Here is a 13891-nt window from a genome sequence, read left to right as displayed (position 1 = left end):
GGAATATTGATGAGCTAGGCGGCGCTGCAGCAAACCGCACTGACGTCAGAGTGCCAGTTAGCCTGGGCGGTGCCAGTTAGCTCCTCATTTGCATATTCCGAAAATTGAAGATTACGGCCGAACGGCGTGGCGGATCCGGGCACGGTAAGGACCAAACTGATCAGCTTCCCCGGTACTACCAGCCAGTATTGCTGGTTAGTTCGGGGGAGAAAGCTGACAGTTTTCCTTTAATGTTAATGAGAGTAAGCACAACAAACTTTGTAACAACAAGCAACCAAGCACTTGACAAAGGAGACTGCAAGAAAGTACAGTTCCACCAGCAAATAACAAGTCACAATGCCAGCCAATGATGATACAAAATGATCACGCTAAAAAAAGTCAATAATAATAAACGCCTCCATAAGTCATCCAAGCTGATCTCATTCCCGCTTCTCTGCCTACTCCATTTTACAAGTGATTCCCCTTTAATGTAACCACATTAATGTATACGTATAGAACCTTGATCTGAAGCTGGGATTTCAAGGTGTATTATGATCCAACTTTGAAATTATAACTAAATATTTGAAAATGTTATGTGCACAGAGATTTATCTCTGCCTACAAAACAAGAATGTGCGTTCATTTAAGGTTATGTGCTTTGTAGTTCTCCCAGCAGCAGTCAAGCTTTTTTTTCCCCTTCTACTTTGCAAAGGCGGCCGTGTTCTGTAGAACTTAAAACTGATCTGCTACTCCCACTAACATTGTGCTTGGATATCCGCCAATCCCACCTTGGAATCCCAGCTGATAAAATGACTAGCAAACAAGTCGGTGCATATATTTTATAAATGCAGGGATAGGCTATGTCATCTCAGATAAGCCAAGATGGGTATTGTTTATATGTGTCTCCTTCCCATCAATATTTTGGAGAGCTCTGCACTGAGCGGCTTCTTTTCCTCGCTCGTGTAGAGGTGTTATTACAGGAATGTACAGCGCTGCTAATCGGCCAAGATTTCCAAGGAACACAAAAGACGGGAATTTTTGAGTCATGTATAGAGCTGAATCTACAAATATAACGTTAATACCTTAGACACGCTCTTACAGCTATAAATTCTTTAAATCCTTCCTAATATATAGGTTGCTGTTAGTTATCTAATATGAATCCGTACAAGCCGCAGCAGGCTTCAATTTATTTTTTATTTATTTTTCATTCTCGTAACATGGCCACACTGGCTTTCACAGGATTACTAGTGGTTAGGTGAAGAAACAGGACTCTTATGTATTATAGCTGGCCTTAAATATAAGAGATTTGGCAGATCTAGGTTATTTTAGTAGAGCTTGTGCAGGGGGCATAGCGGGGACTCAGTGTAAGGAGGGATCTCCCTGTTCTGTACTCGAATATGGGCTAGATTGCCATCCCGGGGGAAAAAGTGCGACTGTGGCAAACCTTACAGATGGGGGTCAGTCCGTGTGGAGCTAACACCAGAGCTGAGGATGGGGTGACATGACAGAAGTCTTCTCCTGAGGAGAGGACGCTGTACAAATGCAGGGTACATACAGTCTGCTGCCAAGCTGCCCCTCCTCTCCGGCGTCCGACTGCTGGTGCAAAAGTGCATTGGACCTTGGACCGTCATTTCTGCTCTCCTCCGCCGCTGTAGTTTTGCTTCGGTTCTGCCAGTAGGAGCATATACCTCCAAGGGCTTCAAACTGTGGACCTCCAGCATGCCCAGGCAACAGATCAGTGTGTGTAAGTGCACCCTCAAGATTGTAGATTCCATTTGGTGCCATAAAAACAGCCCAAATTTTTCTTTTTTTTTTTCTTTTTGGAAGACTTTTGTACAGCATTATTCCAAAACCCATCAAGGAAAATTGGTCTGGAAAGGGTTAAAGGGGTACTCCGGTGGAAATTTTATTATTGTTTTTTTAAATCAACTGGTGCCAGAAAGTTAAACAGATTTGTAAATTACTTCTATTAAAAAATCTTAATCCTTCCAGTACTTATAGGCTGCTGAATACTACAGAGGAAATTCTTTTCTTTTTGGAACTAAGTGCTCTCTGCTGACATCACGAGCACAGTGCTCTCCGCTGACATCTCTCAGAGCAGCATATGTTTTCTATGGGGATTTTCTCCTACTCTGGACAGTTCTTAAAATGGACAGAGATGTCAGCAGAGAGCACTGTGCTCGTGATGACAGCAGAGAGCTCTGCATTCCAAAAAGAAAATAATTTCCTCTGTAGTATTCAGCAGCTAATAAGTACTGGAAGGATTAAGATTTTTTAATAGAAGTAATTTACAAATCTGTTTAACTTTCTGGCACCAGTTTATTGAAAAAAAAAGTTTTCCACCGGAGTACCCCTTTAAATAATAGTCCTCTGTAGATGTCCACCACTAAGCACTGATCATTACAGGCCGGACTATAAAATATTTGAAATGTCACGTCTGCAATAAGCATGAAGACCCACGCTGAACTAATGGCTTTGGTTTCTTAAGATTTGCTGAAAGCTAAATAACCATTAGTATTAAGTCTCATGAAAAGATTCTCATCTTTCATCTTACCTCTTCAGCGGGATAAAAGACACAGGGGCTATTTAGATGTCATAAGAATAGTTCTGTTGAAATACCGATACCCTCCTTCTTTTCCCTTGAAAACATTTTTTTTTTTTTTTTATCTTTCTTCATGTTGCCTGGTGTATTTGTTGTGTTCAAAGAATGGCCCAGCGCACGCGGTGACAGAAGAGAATCTCAGTCCAGGCCCCGACTGTAGACTCTCAGCGTCCCCTAGGCCGACATCAAGTGTGTATTTTCTCTCCGGCTATTTAGCTTGCAGTGCATTGACAAAAAAAAAAAAAAATTAGCAAATGTAAGACACCGACAGACGTCTCGAAATGTTACAATTTCCTCTCCAAGCATTGTATGTCTTTCGACAAAATATTGCATGTAATGTTAACAGTTCAATCTACGTTTCAGTGTTTAAGGGATTGAAAGGCTTTATTCTGTGTGTTTTGCCATCTGGTTTGGAATAGTTAGGATGATAGGATAAAAATAAATGCTTTATGATCTCCCTTACCTCACTTTTTTACTATGTACAATTAGTTTTTGCTGCCTTTTTTTCAACCCACTTTTAAGAATGCCAATGCTATGTGTAATGTTTATCACCTCTAATGGTCATGGATATGCCTATAAAGAAAGACACCACAGCACATGGAGGAAAGTGGGTTTTTTTATTGATAAATTTGAATAAGGTTTAAGGGATTCTCTGTGACTTTAAATGGGCACTGTCAAATTTAAAAACTTTTTATATATTGTACATCTTGGCAAAACATTAACTTTTCTAATATACTTCATAAGAAAATAGTATTTCCTTTTTATAGAAATCATGGATTATAAAATTATGGCTTTGTCCAAGCTGAAGCCCAGGCATGGACAAAGTCCAGTAAGTGAGGGTGGGATAGCACTCCTCTGTCTGATAGCACTCCTCTGTGCTCTCTCCTGTCTGATAGTTCTCATCTCTGCTCTCTCCTGTCTGATAGTACTCCTCTGTGCTCTCTCCTGTCTGATAGTTCTCCTCTGTGCTCTCTCCTGTCTGATAGGACTCCTCTGTGCTCTCTCCTGTCTGATAGTTCTCATCTCTGCTCTCTCCTGTCTGATAGTACTCCTCTGTGCTCTCTCCTGTCTGATAGTTCTCCTCTGTGCTCTCTCCTGTCTGATAGGACTCCTCTGTGCTCTCTCCTGTCTGATAGTTTTCATCTCTGCTCTCTCCTGTCTGATAGTACTCCTCTGTTCACTCTCCTGTCTGATAGCACTCCTCTGTGCTCTCTCCTGTCTGATAGTACTCCTCTGTGCTCTCTCCTGTCTGATAGTACTCCTCTGTGCTCTCTCCTGTCTGATAGTACTCCTCTGTGTTCTCTCCTGTCTGGTAGGACTCCTCTGTGCTCTCTCCTGTCTGATAGCACTCCTCTGTGCTCTCTTCTGTCTGATAGCACTCCTCTGTGCTCTCTCTTGTCTGATAGAACTCCTCTGTGCTCTCTTGTCTGATAGCACTCCTCTGTGCTTTCTCCTGTCTGATAGAACTCCTCTGTGCACTCTCCTGTCTGATAGCACTTCTCTGTGCCCTCTCCTGTCTGATAGGTCTCCTCTGTGCTCGCACCTGCCTGATAGTACTCCTCTGTGCTCTCTCCTGTCTGATAGTACTCCTCTGTGCTCTCTCCTATCTGATAGTACTCCTCTGTGCTCTCTCCTATCTGATAGTACTCCTCTGTGCTCTCTCCTGTCTGATAGCACTCCTCTGTGCTCTCTCCTGTCTGATAGCACTCCTCTGTGCTCTCTCCTATATGATAGTACTCCTCTGTGCTCTCTCCTATCTGATAGTACTCCTCTGTGCTCTCTCCTGTCTGATAGCACTCCTCTGTGCTCTCTCCTGTCTGATAGCACTCCTCTGTGCTCTCTCCTGTCTGTTAGGACTCCTCTGTGCTCTCTCATGTCCCATCAGACACACAGAGGAGTGCTAGCCCACCCTCACTTACTGGACTTTGTCCATGCCTGTGTCTAAAAGAGTGCCCCATTGTATTGTAGCCATTACCGTAATAATTATTTCTACAGTTTATGCTAAACGCATAATCAGCCTAAGGCTATGTTCACACAGAGAAATGCTTGCGTTGAATTCTGAGGGAATATTCCCTTTGAACATTCTGCTGCAGCAGAGTCCCATTGCTTTCAATAGGAATCTGCAGTTCTGACAGAACTTCCGCAGATTCCACTGGGAAATTCATTGCTGTCTATGAAGACAAGACAAGCAAATGTGCGGAATGTCTGCCTGTATTTTCTTGCGGACATTCCGCTCATTTTCAGCCGTGTGAACATGGCCTAAAGCACATGTGGTTCAGCCGATTAATAGACAGTTATTGGATCTCTACCTATCAGGAGAAAAAAAAGGTCCCTAATATCATATGGATAGTCTGTGTGAATTGTCTATAGTGAGCATCTAAATTGACTGTCCTTGATACATTTTCAGACCATTTTCCTAGCTTTGCCATCTTGCATTAGTGATTGAAGCTTTACCAGTACTGGGGGAGTAGCCTGAGCCCATCCATCCATCCTTACAGGACAGGAGTGTACAGTCCTAACATAGTAACTGGCAGCTCACCTCATTAGCAGAAGATAACATGTACAGTAAAGTATGTGTGTGCCTTTAGCATATGGCACCTATCAAACCCAAAAACCGTTCTTTGCAAGTGAGATCAGCTCCAGAATTGTATCTGCAGATTGTCCTAATCTAGACAACATGCCGCAGTCCCACGGATTACAAAGTGTGTAGATAAATCCTTCCAATCCAAGCACAGTACAACATATTCTACACGATAGGAGGAAACCTACTGAATCATCTTCATGTTATCTAATAAGCATCCTATGCATTACCTAAGTATCATAAATTGTGCGGCTAGGCCATCTTGGAAGAGAACCTGTCTCTATGCAAAACTACTGTTGGCATGAGCATCTCTACTTACACCTGTATGGCCAAGGAAATATTGATAAGAAAGTTATTAATTGACTGGTATCATATGCCAAGAAATGTCTGTCTTGTATGTGTTCCCTAATGATGTAAGTCTGAGAAGTAATACTGCTGAAGGGAAGCCTTGACTAAACTGCTCAGCACTTTATCGTCTTACGCAGTGTTTCCCAGTCAGGGTGCCTCCAGCTGTTGCAAAACTACAACTCCCAGCATACCCGGACAGCCAAACATGCTGTATGTGCTCACAAACAAAGCACATATAAACCAAAGCCAGCAGCTTTTTGACAACCATTAGCCCAGACCTCTGAAGCCGCTCGACTGAGCGAAACGTGTCGGGGGGTAGGTGTGTTAATATTGTTATGTCTAGTGTCACCTAGTGAATACCTTAAAGGGGTACTCTGCCCCTAGACATCTTATCCCCTATCCAAAGGATAGGGGATAAGATGTCAGATCGCCGGGGTCCCGCTGCTGGGGACCCCCGGAATTGCTGCTGTGGCACCGTGCTATCATTACTGCACAGAGCGAGTTCGCGTAATGACGGGCGATACAGGGGCCGGAGCATCGTTAAGTCATGGCTCCCCCCCTCAAGGCATCACGTCCCCTGCCTTAGACTTGCATTAAGGGGGCGGGCCGTGATGTCACGAGGGGTGGAGCTATGACGTCACGTTGCTCCGTCCCCTGTATCGCCCGTCATTACGCACAGAGCGAACTCGCTCTGTGCAGTAATGATAGCGGGGTGCCGCAGCGGCGATCCGGGGCTCCCCAGCAGCGGGACCCTGGCGATCTGACATCTTATCCCCTATCCTTTGGATAGGGGATAAGATGTCTAGGGGTGGAGTACCCCTTTAAGCAAGCTGGTGGACTGCAGCTAACAATTTGCTAAGACAATAAAAGAGGCCGATAGGGTTGTGCAATACAGTGTACAGTTATAAGCACCACTGAGGTTTACACTATTCAGCCGTGTGGCACACATCAATATTTATACTCTCGTGATATAGGTATTTTTAAAGAGCTTTTGTGCAAGTAGTTCTTAATAAATATCTAATAAAAGTTAGGTTTTTGGTGGGGTAAACAAGAGGGTTAGAGTAATCCCATTTCACTGGGATCTTGAGTAATTTGAAGTTGTTAATTTCTCTGTAACCCCACCAGGGTACGTTTTGTATTCCATAGTCTGCTATGCCCCAATTAAGTTAAGTAGTTAGTCGGCCCATGCACCACTATTGTGTATTACGGTGCAGTCATAGATTCTGAGTCACTGGCAGCCCGCCACATATTGACTGTGCGCGCACTCACTCACCAACTGTGCAGGGCCGCCACAGGCAGACGTGCCCTGTGTGTCAATCACCGGGAGGACCAGGCATAACATCTGAGGAGAGAGGCCTTGTGGCCCTGGAGCCTAGTAGACCCCGGGCCACGCTACTCTGACACTCGGACACAGTATTAAATAATTTATTTAATGGATATAAAGCAACAAAATGGCAACAAATAAAAAGTGTGCCTGGCATAAGGTTGTTATAACTTACTGGAATTTGTCCCTAGAGTGTTTAGATCCTGACTGGTCATGGGAATACACATGGAGAGAAGTGTACGGCTCAGCCACATGACCAAGACAATCCCATAGACTTCTCCCAGCTAGGTCTAGCTATAGGTTAGAGTATTTAAAACTTATGACATGTCCCTATAAAATAATAAGTGTTTTCTAAAGTAACACTGACCATTTTTTTTATATCAGCTGGTGCCAGGAAGTTAAACAGATTTGTAAATTACATACTTAATCCTTCCAGTACTTATCAGCTGCTGTATGTTCCAGAGGAAGTTCTTTTCTTTTTGAATTTCCTTTCTGTCTGACCACAGTGCTCTCTGCTGACACCTCTGTCCATTTTAGGAACTGTCCAGAGTAGGAGCAAATCCCCATAGCAAACCTCTCCTGCTCTGGACAGTTCCATGACATGGATAGAGGTGTCAGCAGAGAGCACTGTGGTCAGACAGAAAATAAATTCAAAAAGAAAAGAACTTCCTGTGGAGCATATAGCAGCTGATAAGTATTGGAAGGATTAAGATTTTTAATAGAAATCCTTTGCATATCTGTTTAACTTTCTGTCACCAGATGATTAAAAAAAAATAAGTTTTCCAGGGGAGTACCCCTTTAAAGGGGGTTATATCATGAAGATTGCTTCTTCTCTAAGATAGCCGCCCTGGTGATCAGTTGTTATCGCTGGGCTGCCTTTTCCCTCCATTGGCCATTACAGGGGAGGTCTAATGTTACATGCTGCTTTTTTTAAATGCAAAAACGGGAATGCCGGGAGTTGTATTTTTGTACCAGCTTGACAGGTGTGTGTGGTATTGCAGCTCTCTTATCCTGGATAATCCTATTTCTAACCATGCTTGGATGGGACAGGTCCACATTGTAACCTAACTATAGGGGGTGCAGAGGTAGCAGTTCCATCGGGGCCCCGAAGACACCTGTGCCCCATAAGAAAGCACCAGTATTATAAATGGCACATGGTAGACATGGGGCCCTGTTACTGATTTTGCATTATGGCCCAGAAACTGCAAGTTACACCTCTGACTGTGAACATTGATACACATTGCTTTGGTGTCTTGGCCACATAGTATTTAAAAGGGGTAAAACATTTATTTTTTTTATATCAACTGGTGCAAGAAAGTTAAACAGATTTGTAAATTTACTTCTATTTAATAATCTTAACCCTTCCCGTACGTATCAGCTGCTGTATACTACAGAGGAAGTTGTGTAGTTCTTTTCTGTCTGACCACAGTGCTCTCTGCTGACACCTCTGTCCATGTGGGGAACTGTCCAGAGCAGGAGCAAATCCCCATAGCAAACCTCTCCTGCTCTGAGCAGTTCCTGACAGAGGTGGCAGCAGAGAGCACTGTGGTCACACTGAAAAGAACAACTCAACTTCCTCTGGAGTATACATCAGCTGATGAATACTGGAACGATTAAGATTTTTTTTAATAGAAGTAATTTACAAATCTGTTTAAATTTCTGGAACCAGTTGAGTTGAGAAAAATGGTTTTCCACCGGAGTTCCCCTTTAAAGAAGATATTCAGCAGTAAGAAATGTTTCCCCTTAATGTCTGACCTCCCCTGAAATCTCCCATATGGGGTCCAGAGACTGCTAAAGAAAGTGACGTTACACACCCAGCACGTCAGCTGGTGGTCACACGCCCCCTCCATTCTTCTCTATGGATGACAGTGTTCACGTGCCTCTGCCTCTCCCATAGAGATGAATGGAGGTGGCGTGTTTTGACCAGCTGACGTACTGGGTGCAAAACTCACTCTAGCAGAGCGGGGGCTTGGTAGGGGAGATCGCAGGGGGTCCCAGCGGTCAGACCCCCTGCCATCGGACATCTGCTTTAATATTGTTTATTAAAGGGGTAGTCCAGTGGTGAAAAACTTATCCCCTATCGTAAGGGTAGGGGATAAGTTTGAGATCGCGGGGGGTGCGACCGCTGGGGCCCCCTGCGATCTCTCTGTACGGGGGCCAGGCTCTCCGGCCAGATAGCGGGTGTCGACCCCCGCACGAAGCGGCGGCCGACACGCCCCCTCAATACATCTCTATGGCAGAGCCGGAGATTGCCGAAGGCAGCGCTTCGGCTCTGCCATAGAGTTGTATTGGGGGGGGCGTGTCGGCCGCCGCTTCGTGCGGGGGTCGACACGCCCCCTTCCCGCGGGCTATCGGGGCTCCATACAGGAGATCGCAGGGGGCCCCAGCGGTCGGACCCCCCGCGATCTGCAACTTATCCCCTATCCTTAGGATAGGGGATAAGTTGTTCACCACTGGTTCACCACTGGACTACTCCTTTAAGGCTGGGGCATATGAAGCGTCGTAAGGCATGTCTGGTAGTCTCCTCTTGGCCTTGTCATTTGCTCCATTCTTCATCACTCATGACTATTTGGATGCACATCTGTTGAACATTGCTAAGTTTTTCCAACTCTCTTTGTTGGTGCAAATTTCTATGAGGAAGATTTCTGTGTGAAGGCAGCAGAATAAACAAGTATGAAGGTAGTAACACTTATGTGTAGCGTGCTCACAAGTCACTCACAAAATTCCTTTTCCATTACTATACTGCTCTCTAGGGAGCCTGACATGCGATGTGTCCACAGGTTTTACTTCACACCGGATTATGTTGTGCGGATCAGCAGCTCTGTCGTATGCGAGTGTACCGTTACATTACCTGTCTCTTAGGAAGTAAAGGAAAATAGTCAGATTACCTGGTTAGAATATAAAAGGAATAGCTACCACTTATACTGTCTTATAAAGTGCATTCGAAAAGTCTTCAGACCGGTTCACTTTTTTTCACATTTTGTTATGTTACAGACTTGTAATCGAATTAAAAAAAAAATGACATTTTCCCCTATCATTCTGCACTCAATACTCCATAATGACAAAACTAAATTAGAATATTGGAAGTCTTTTGCAAATTTATGAAAAACTCAAATATTTCAATGATATAATTATTCAGACCCTTTACTCAGTACAGTGGTCCCTCAAGTTACAATATTAATTGGTTCCAGGACGACCATTGTATGTTGAAACCATTGTATGTTGAGTCCATAACTCTATGGAAACCTGGTAATGGGTTCTGAAGCCACCAAAATGTCATCCAAAAATAGGAAAAAGTGAGGATTAAACAAAAATAGGTAGATACCTAATACAGATAAAACAAATCCTTACATATAAAAGTTAGAAAGATCTGCTGGGAGCTGTAAATCACTGTCTATTTCAGTGTTTCCTAAAGAAGGTGCCTCCAGCTGTTGCAAAACTACAACTCCCAGCATGCCCGGACAGCCTTCGGCTGTCCGGGCATGCTGGGAGTCGTAGTTTTGCAACAGCTGGAGACACCCTCTATGGGAAACCCTGGTCTATGTAGAGGACAGAAGCTTCTTCAGGGTCCTGTAGAGAACACGCAATGTCCTAAAAAAAGGAAAATGGAGCCGCCCTCACCTGGTGTCCAAAGGAGCAGCTAACCCTGGCACAGGTAAAGAATACTGAACATGTAATACCTCCCTGTACTGTAGGGGGCATTACAAGACACCAGTCAGTGCATGCACTTCAGTAATACAGGGGTTTTTATCAGTGAGATGCCCATTCTGATTGGTCGGTTCTTCCAGCCCTCGACACATTTCACAGATTCCATAGCATTGTGTGTTGAGTCTGGTTTCAAGTTACAATGGTCCAGAAAAGATCATTGTATGTTGAAACTATTGTATGCTGAGGCCATTGTAAGTTGAGGGATCACTGTACTTGGTTGAAGCCCGTTTGGCAGTGTTTACAGCCTCCAGTCTTCTTGGGGAGGAGGCCACAAGGTTTGTACACCATTCTGGATTTTCTGCCATTCTTCTCTCCAGACCCTCTCCTACTCTGTCTCGTTGGATGGGTATCATCGGTGGAAGGCATTTTCAGGTTCCTCCAGCGATGTTCTATGGGGTTCAAATCAGGGCTCTGTCTGGGCCACTCCAGGACCTTCAGAGTTTCCTAAGCCACTTCTGTGTTGTCTAGGCTGTGTGCTTAGGGTCATTCTCTTTTTGGAGATGAACCTTTAGCCCAATCTGAGGTCTGGAGCGCTCTGGATTAGGTTTTTATTAAAAAATATCAATGTACTTTTTCTAATTAAAAATGTTACTCAATCATGACCAGCCACACTGCCCCAGCCACTTAAAAACACCCCACAGCATGTTTACTTAGTTTGGTTAGGCAGCCAGCTTTATGATTAGTCCTGATTGTTCCAAACTTCTTCCATTTCATAATTATAGAGGCCTCTATGTTCTTGGAAACTTTCAGTACAGCAGAATGTTTTTTTGTAGCCCTCTGCACATCTGTGCTTTAACACAATTCTGTCTCTGAGCTTTACGGGCAGTTCTTTAGTTATTTCTGCCTCATGGCTTGGTTTTTGCTCTAATGTGCATTGTGAGCTGTGAGAACTTACCAATTCATGTCTAATTGGGAGGCCCCAGAGCTAAAATTCAAGGGTTAGAATTAGGGATGTAAGAAAAAATCGATTCCCGCGATTATCCCGATTTTTCACTTGCCGATACTGAATCGATTCAAAATATTTTTGAATCGATTCTTTTAGTGATGTGGAATTTGTATCTCCTGATCCCGGAACAGCATGCCCCGGGCATCAGGAGATACAAGTTCCACATTTTGTCAGCCGGATCTGACGTGGCGGCGCTCTGGGTGTATGTAGCGGGCTCCGACTCGTGCCCACTCCATACTCTGCGGCCCCCGGCTGTTCTCAGTAGCCGGGGGCCGCCACTAATAGCCAGCATGCGGCTATTATTAACCCTTTAGATCGCCGCTGTCAAAGCTGACAGCGGCGTCTAAAGGGACATGTGTATGCTCCCTGGTGGGCTAGATCAGAGCCCCCCCCCCCCCCCCGCAGTGCGATCGCGGGCTGGCGATCCACTGTGGAGGTAGCCGGCGGGCTTACCTCTGCTTCCCTGCTCTCCGTGGCTCTGTCATTGATAGAGCCTGGCTGGACCAGGCTCTATTAATGGATCGCAGATAAATGGAGTTCAATAGATCTCTATTCATCTGTCTGGAGAATCTAATGATTCCTAAAAGACTAATAAAGTGTATAAAAAAATAAAATAAAAATAAAGTTTTAATAAAAGTGTAAAAGACATTGTTTTTTAGACAGAATCGGGATATATCGCGATGTATCGTCACCTAGACGGTATCGCGATATATTGGGATATATCAAATCACCACACTGGTATCGTGATTCGAATCGAATCGCCAAATTCTTGGCGATTCACACCCCTAGTTAGAATACTTACTTCCATTCAAAAATGTCGTTTTTGATAAATGAGCAAAATTTAAAAAAATTCTGTTTTCACGTTTTCATTCTGAGCGTAAGTGATGGGCATGGGAGCTTAATTTTTTAAATATAATCCCAGTGCCCCAACATAATAAAATGTGAAAAAAAGTTTCTGAACGTATTGTATATAATGATGCCATCTTCTTTATCCTTAAACTACTGTATGTTCTCACTAGGGTTTTTTGTCCTCTTTTCAATGTATGTTTTGCATGGAATTCTATCCCCCAGTGCCCACACACATTAATGTTATGGCCGTTAAAGTGTTGTGGGAACATAGCCTTATGGTCATCCCCATTCACAAGGGTGAGAAGCGATACCAGACACAACAATACAGACGCCATGTTGTTCTTATCCTGTACCACCCCTTTGCATATTGGTCAAACTATTAGCCCCAACACTTCATAGTGTTTCATGCCAGATAACCCATTGGGACACATTCGCTGTGTGGGGACATTTATGGAAACTGCTTCATGTTGTTTGCTTATGGGGATTCTATTCTACACCACCTTGCAAAAATATGTTGCATTTGTCTTTTTCTTTTTTTAAGCCCTAAAAACGTCAATTATTTAAGGTATGGATTCCATTGTTTTGAACTTTTCTGTCAATTTTACACTCTTCTAATAACCGCACTCTCAATTCAGCTAGAGCTCTTGGTTACCTACTGTGTTTGAGCATTTAAAGGGGTACCCCAGTTGAAAACTTTTTATTTTTTTTTTTTTTTTATTTTTTTTTTTATCAACTGGTGCCAGAAAGTTAAACAGATTTGTAAATTACTTCTATTAAAAAAAAATCTTAATCCTTCCAGTACTACTTAGCTGCTGAATACTACAGAGGAAATTCTTTACTTTTGGGAACACAGTGCTCTCTGCTGACACCTCTGTCCATTTTAAGAACTGTCCATAGTAGGAGAAAATCCCCATAGAAAACATATGCTGCTCTGGGCAGTTCCTAAAATGGATAGAGATGTCAGCAGAGAGCACTGAGGTCATGATGTCAGCAGAGAACTCTGTGTTCCAAAAAGAAAATAATTTCTTCTGTAGTATTCAGCAGCTAATAAGTACTGGAAGGATTAAGATTTTTTTTATTAGAAGTAATATACAAATCTGTTTAACTTTCTGGCACCAATTGATTTAAAAAAAAAAAAAAAAAAGTTTTCCACCAGAGTTCCCCTTTAACCAGCATTTAATCCCACAATTAATTTATTTTTGTCTTACACACTTGTAGTTTTATGCACTCTATTTGTGTCAAAGGAAACATACATTTCTTTTGTGGTCTCCCCAACCTGAACATCACTATGATCAGGAACTAAAGAAATGTCTCTTTCAATTGTCTCCTGAACCCGATGAAACATTAGAATTAGAATTCTTAAAGTTTCATTGCCCAACCATAGATTGCAGAAACAGACGGATAGTGTAGCATAAGATCCTCCCAGCTGGGTGCCCCACCAGTAAGACCTACATCAGATCAACTGGTGCCAGAAAGTTATACAGATTTGTAAATTACTTCTATTTAAAAATCGTAATCATTCCAGTACTTATCAGCTGCTGTATGCTCCTAAGGA

The 13891-nt window shown here is 43.3% G+C and overlaps 1 protein-coding gene across 1 annotated transcript in view; it reads left to right on the top strand.

Moving 5' to 3' along the window:
* MICU2 (mitochondrial calcium uptake 2) overlaps window positions 1-13891 on the top strand; it is a 269219-nt gene that overhangs the window by 229149 nt on the left and 26179 nt on the right. The window lies entirely within an intron of this gene.

This window comes from Hyla sarda, chromosome 2 (assembly GCF_029499605.1).
Source record: "Hyla sarda isolate aHylSar1 chromosome 2, aHylSar1.hap1, whole genome shotgun sequence".
In the NCBI taxonomy this organism is placed as follows: domain Eukaryota; kingdom Metazoa; phylum Chordata; class Amphibia; order Anura; family Hylidae; genus Hyla; species Hyla sarda.
Note: the sequence above shows the minus strand (reverse complement) of the source record. Positions and strands in the feature narration are given on the sequence as shown.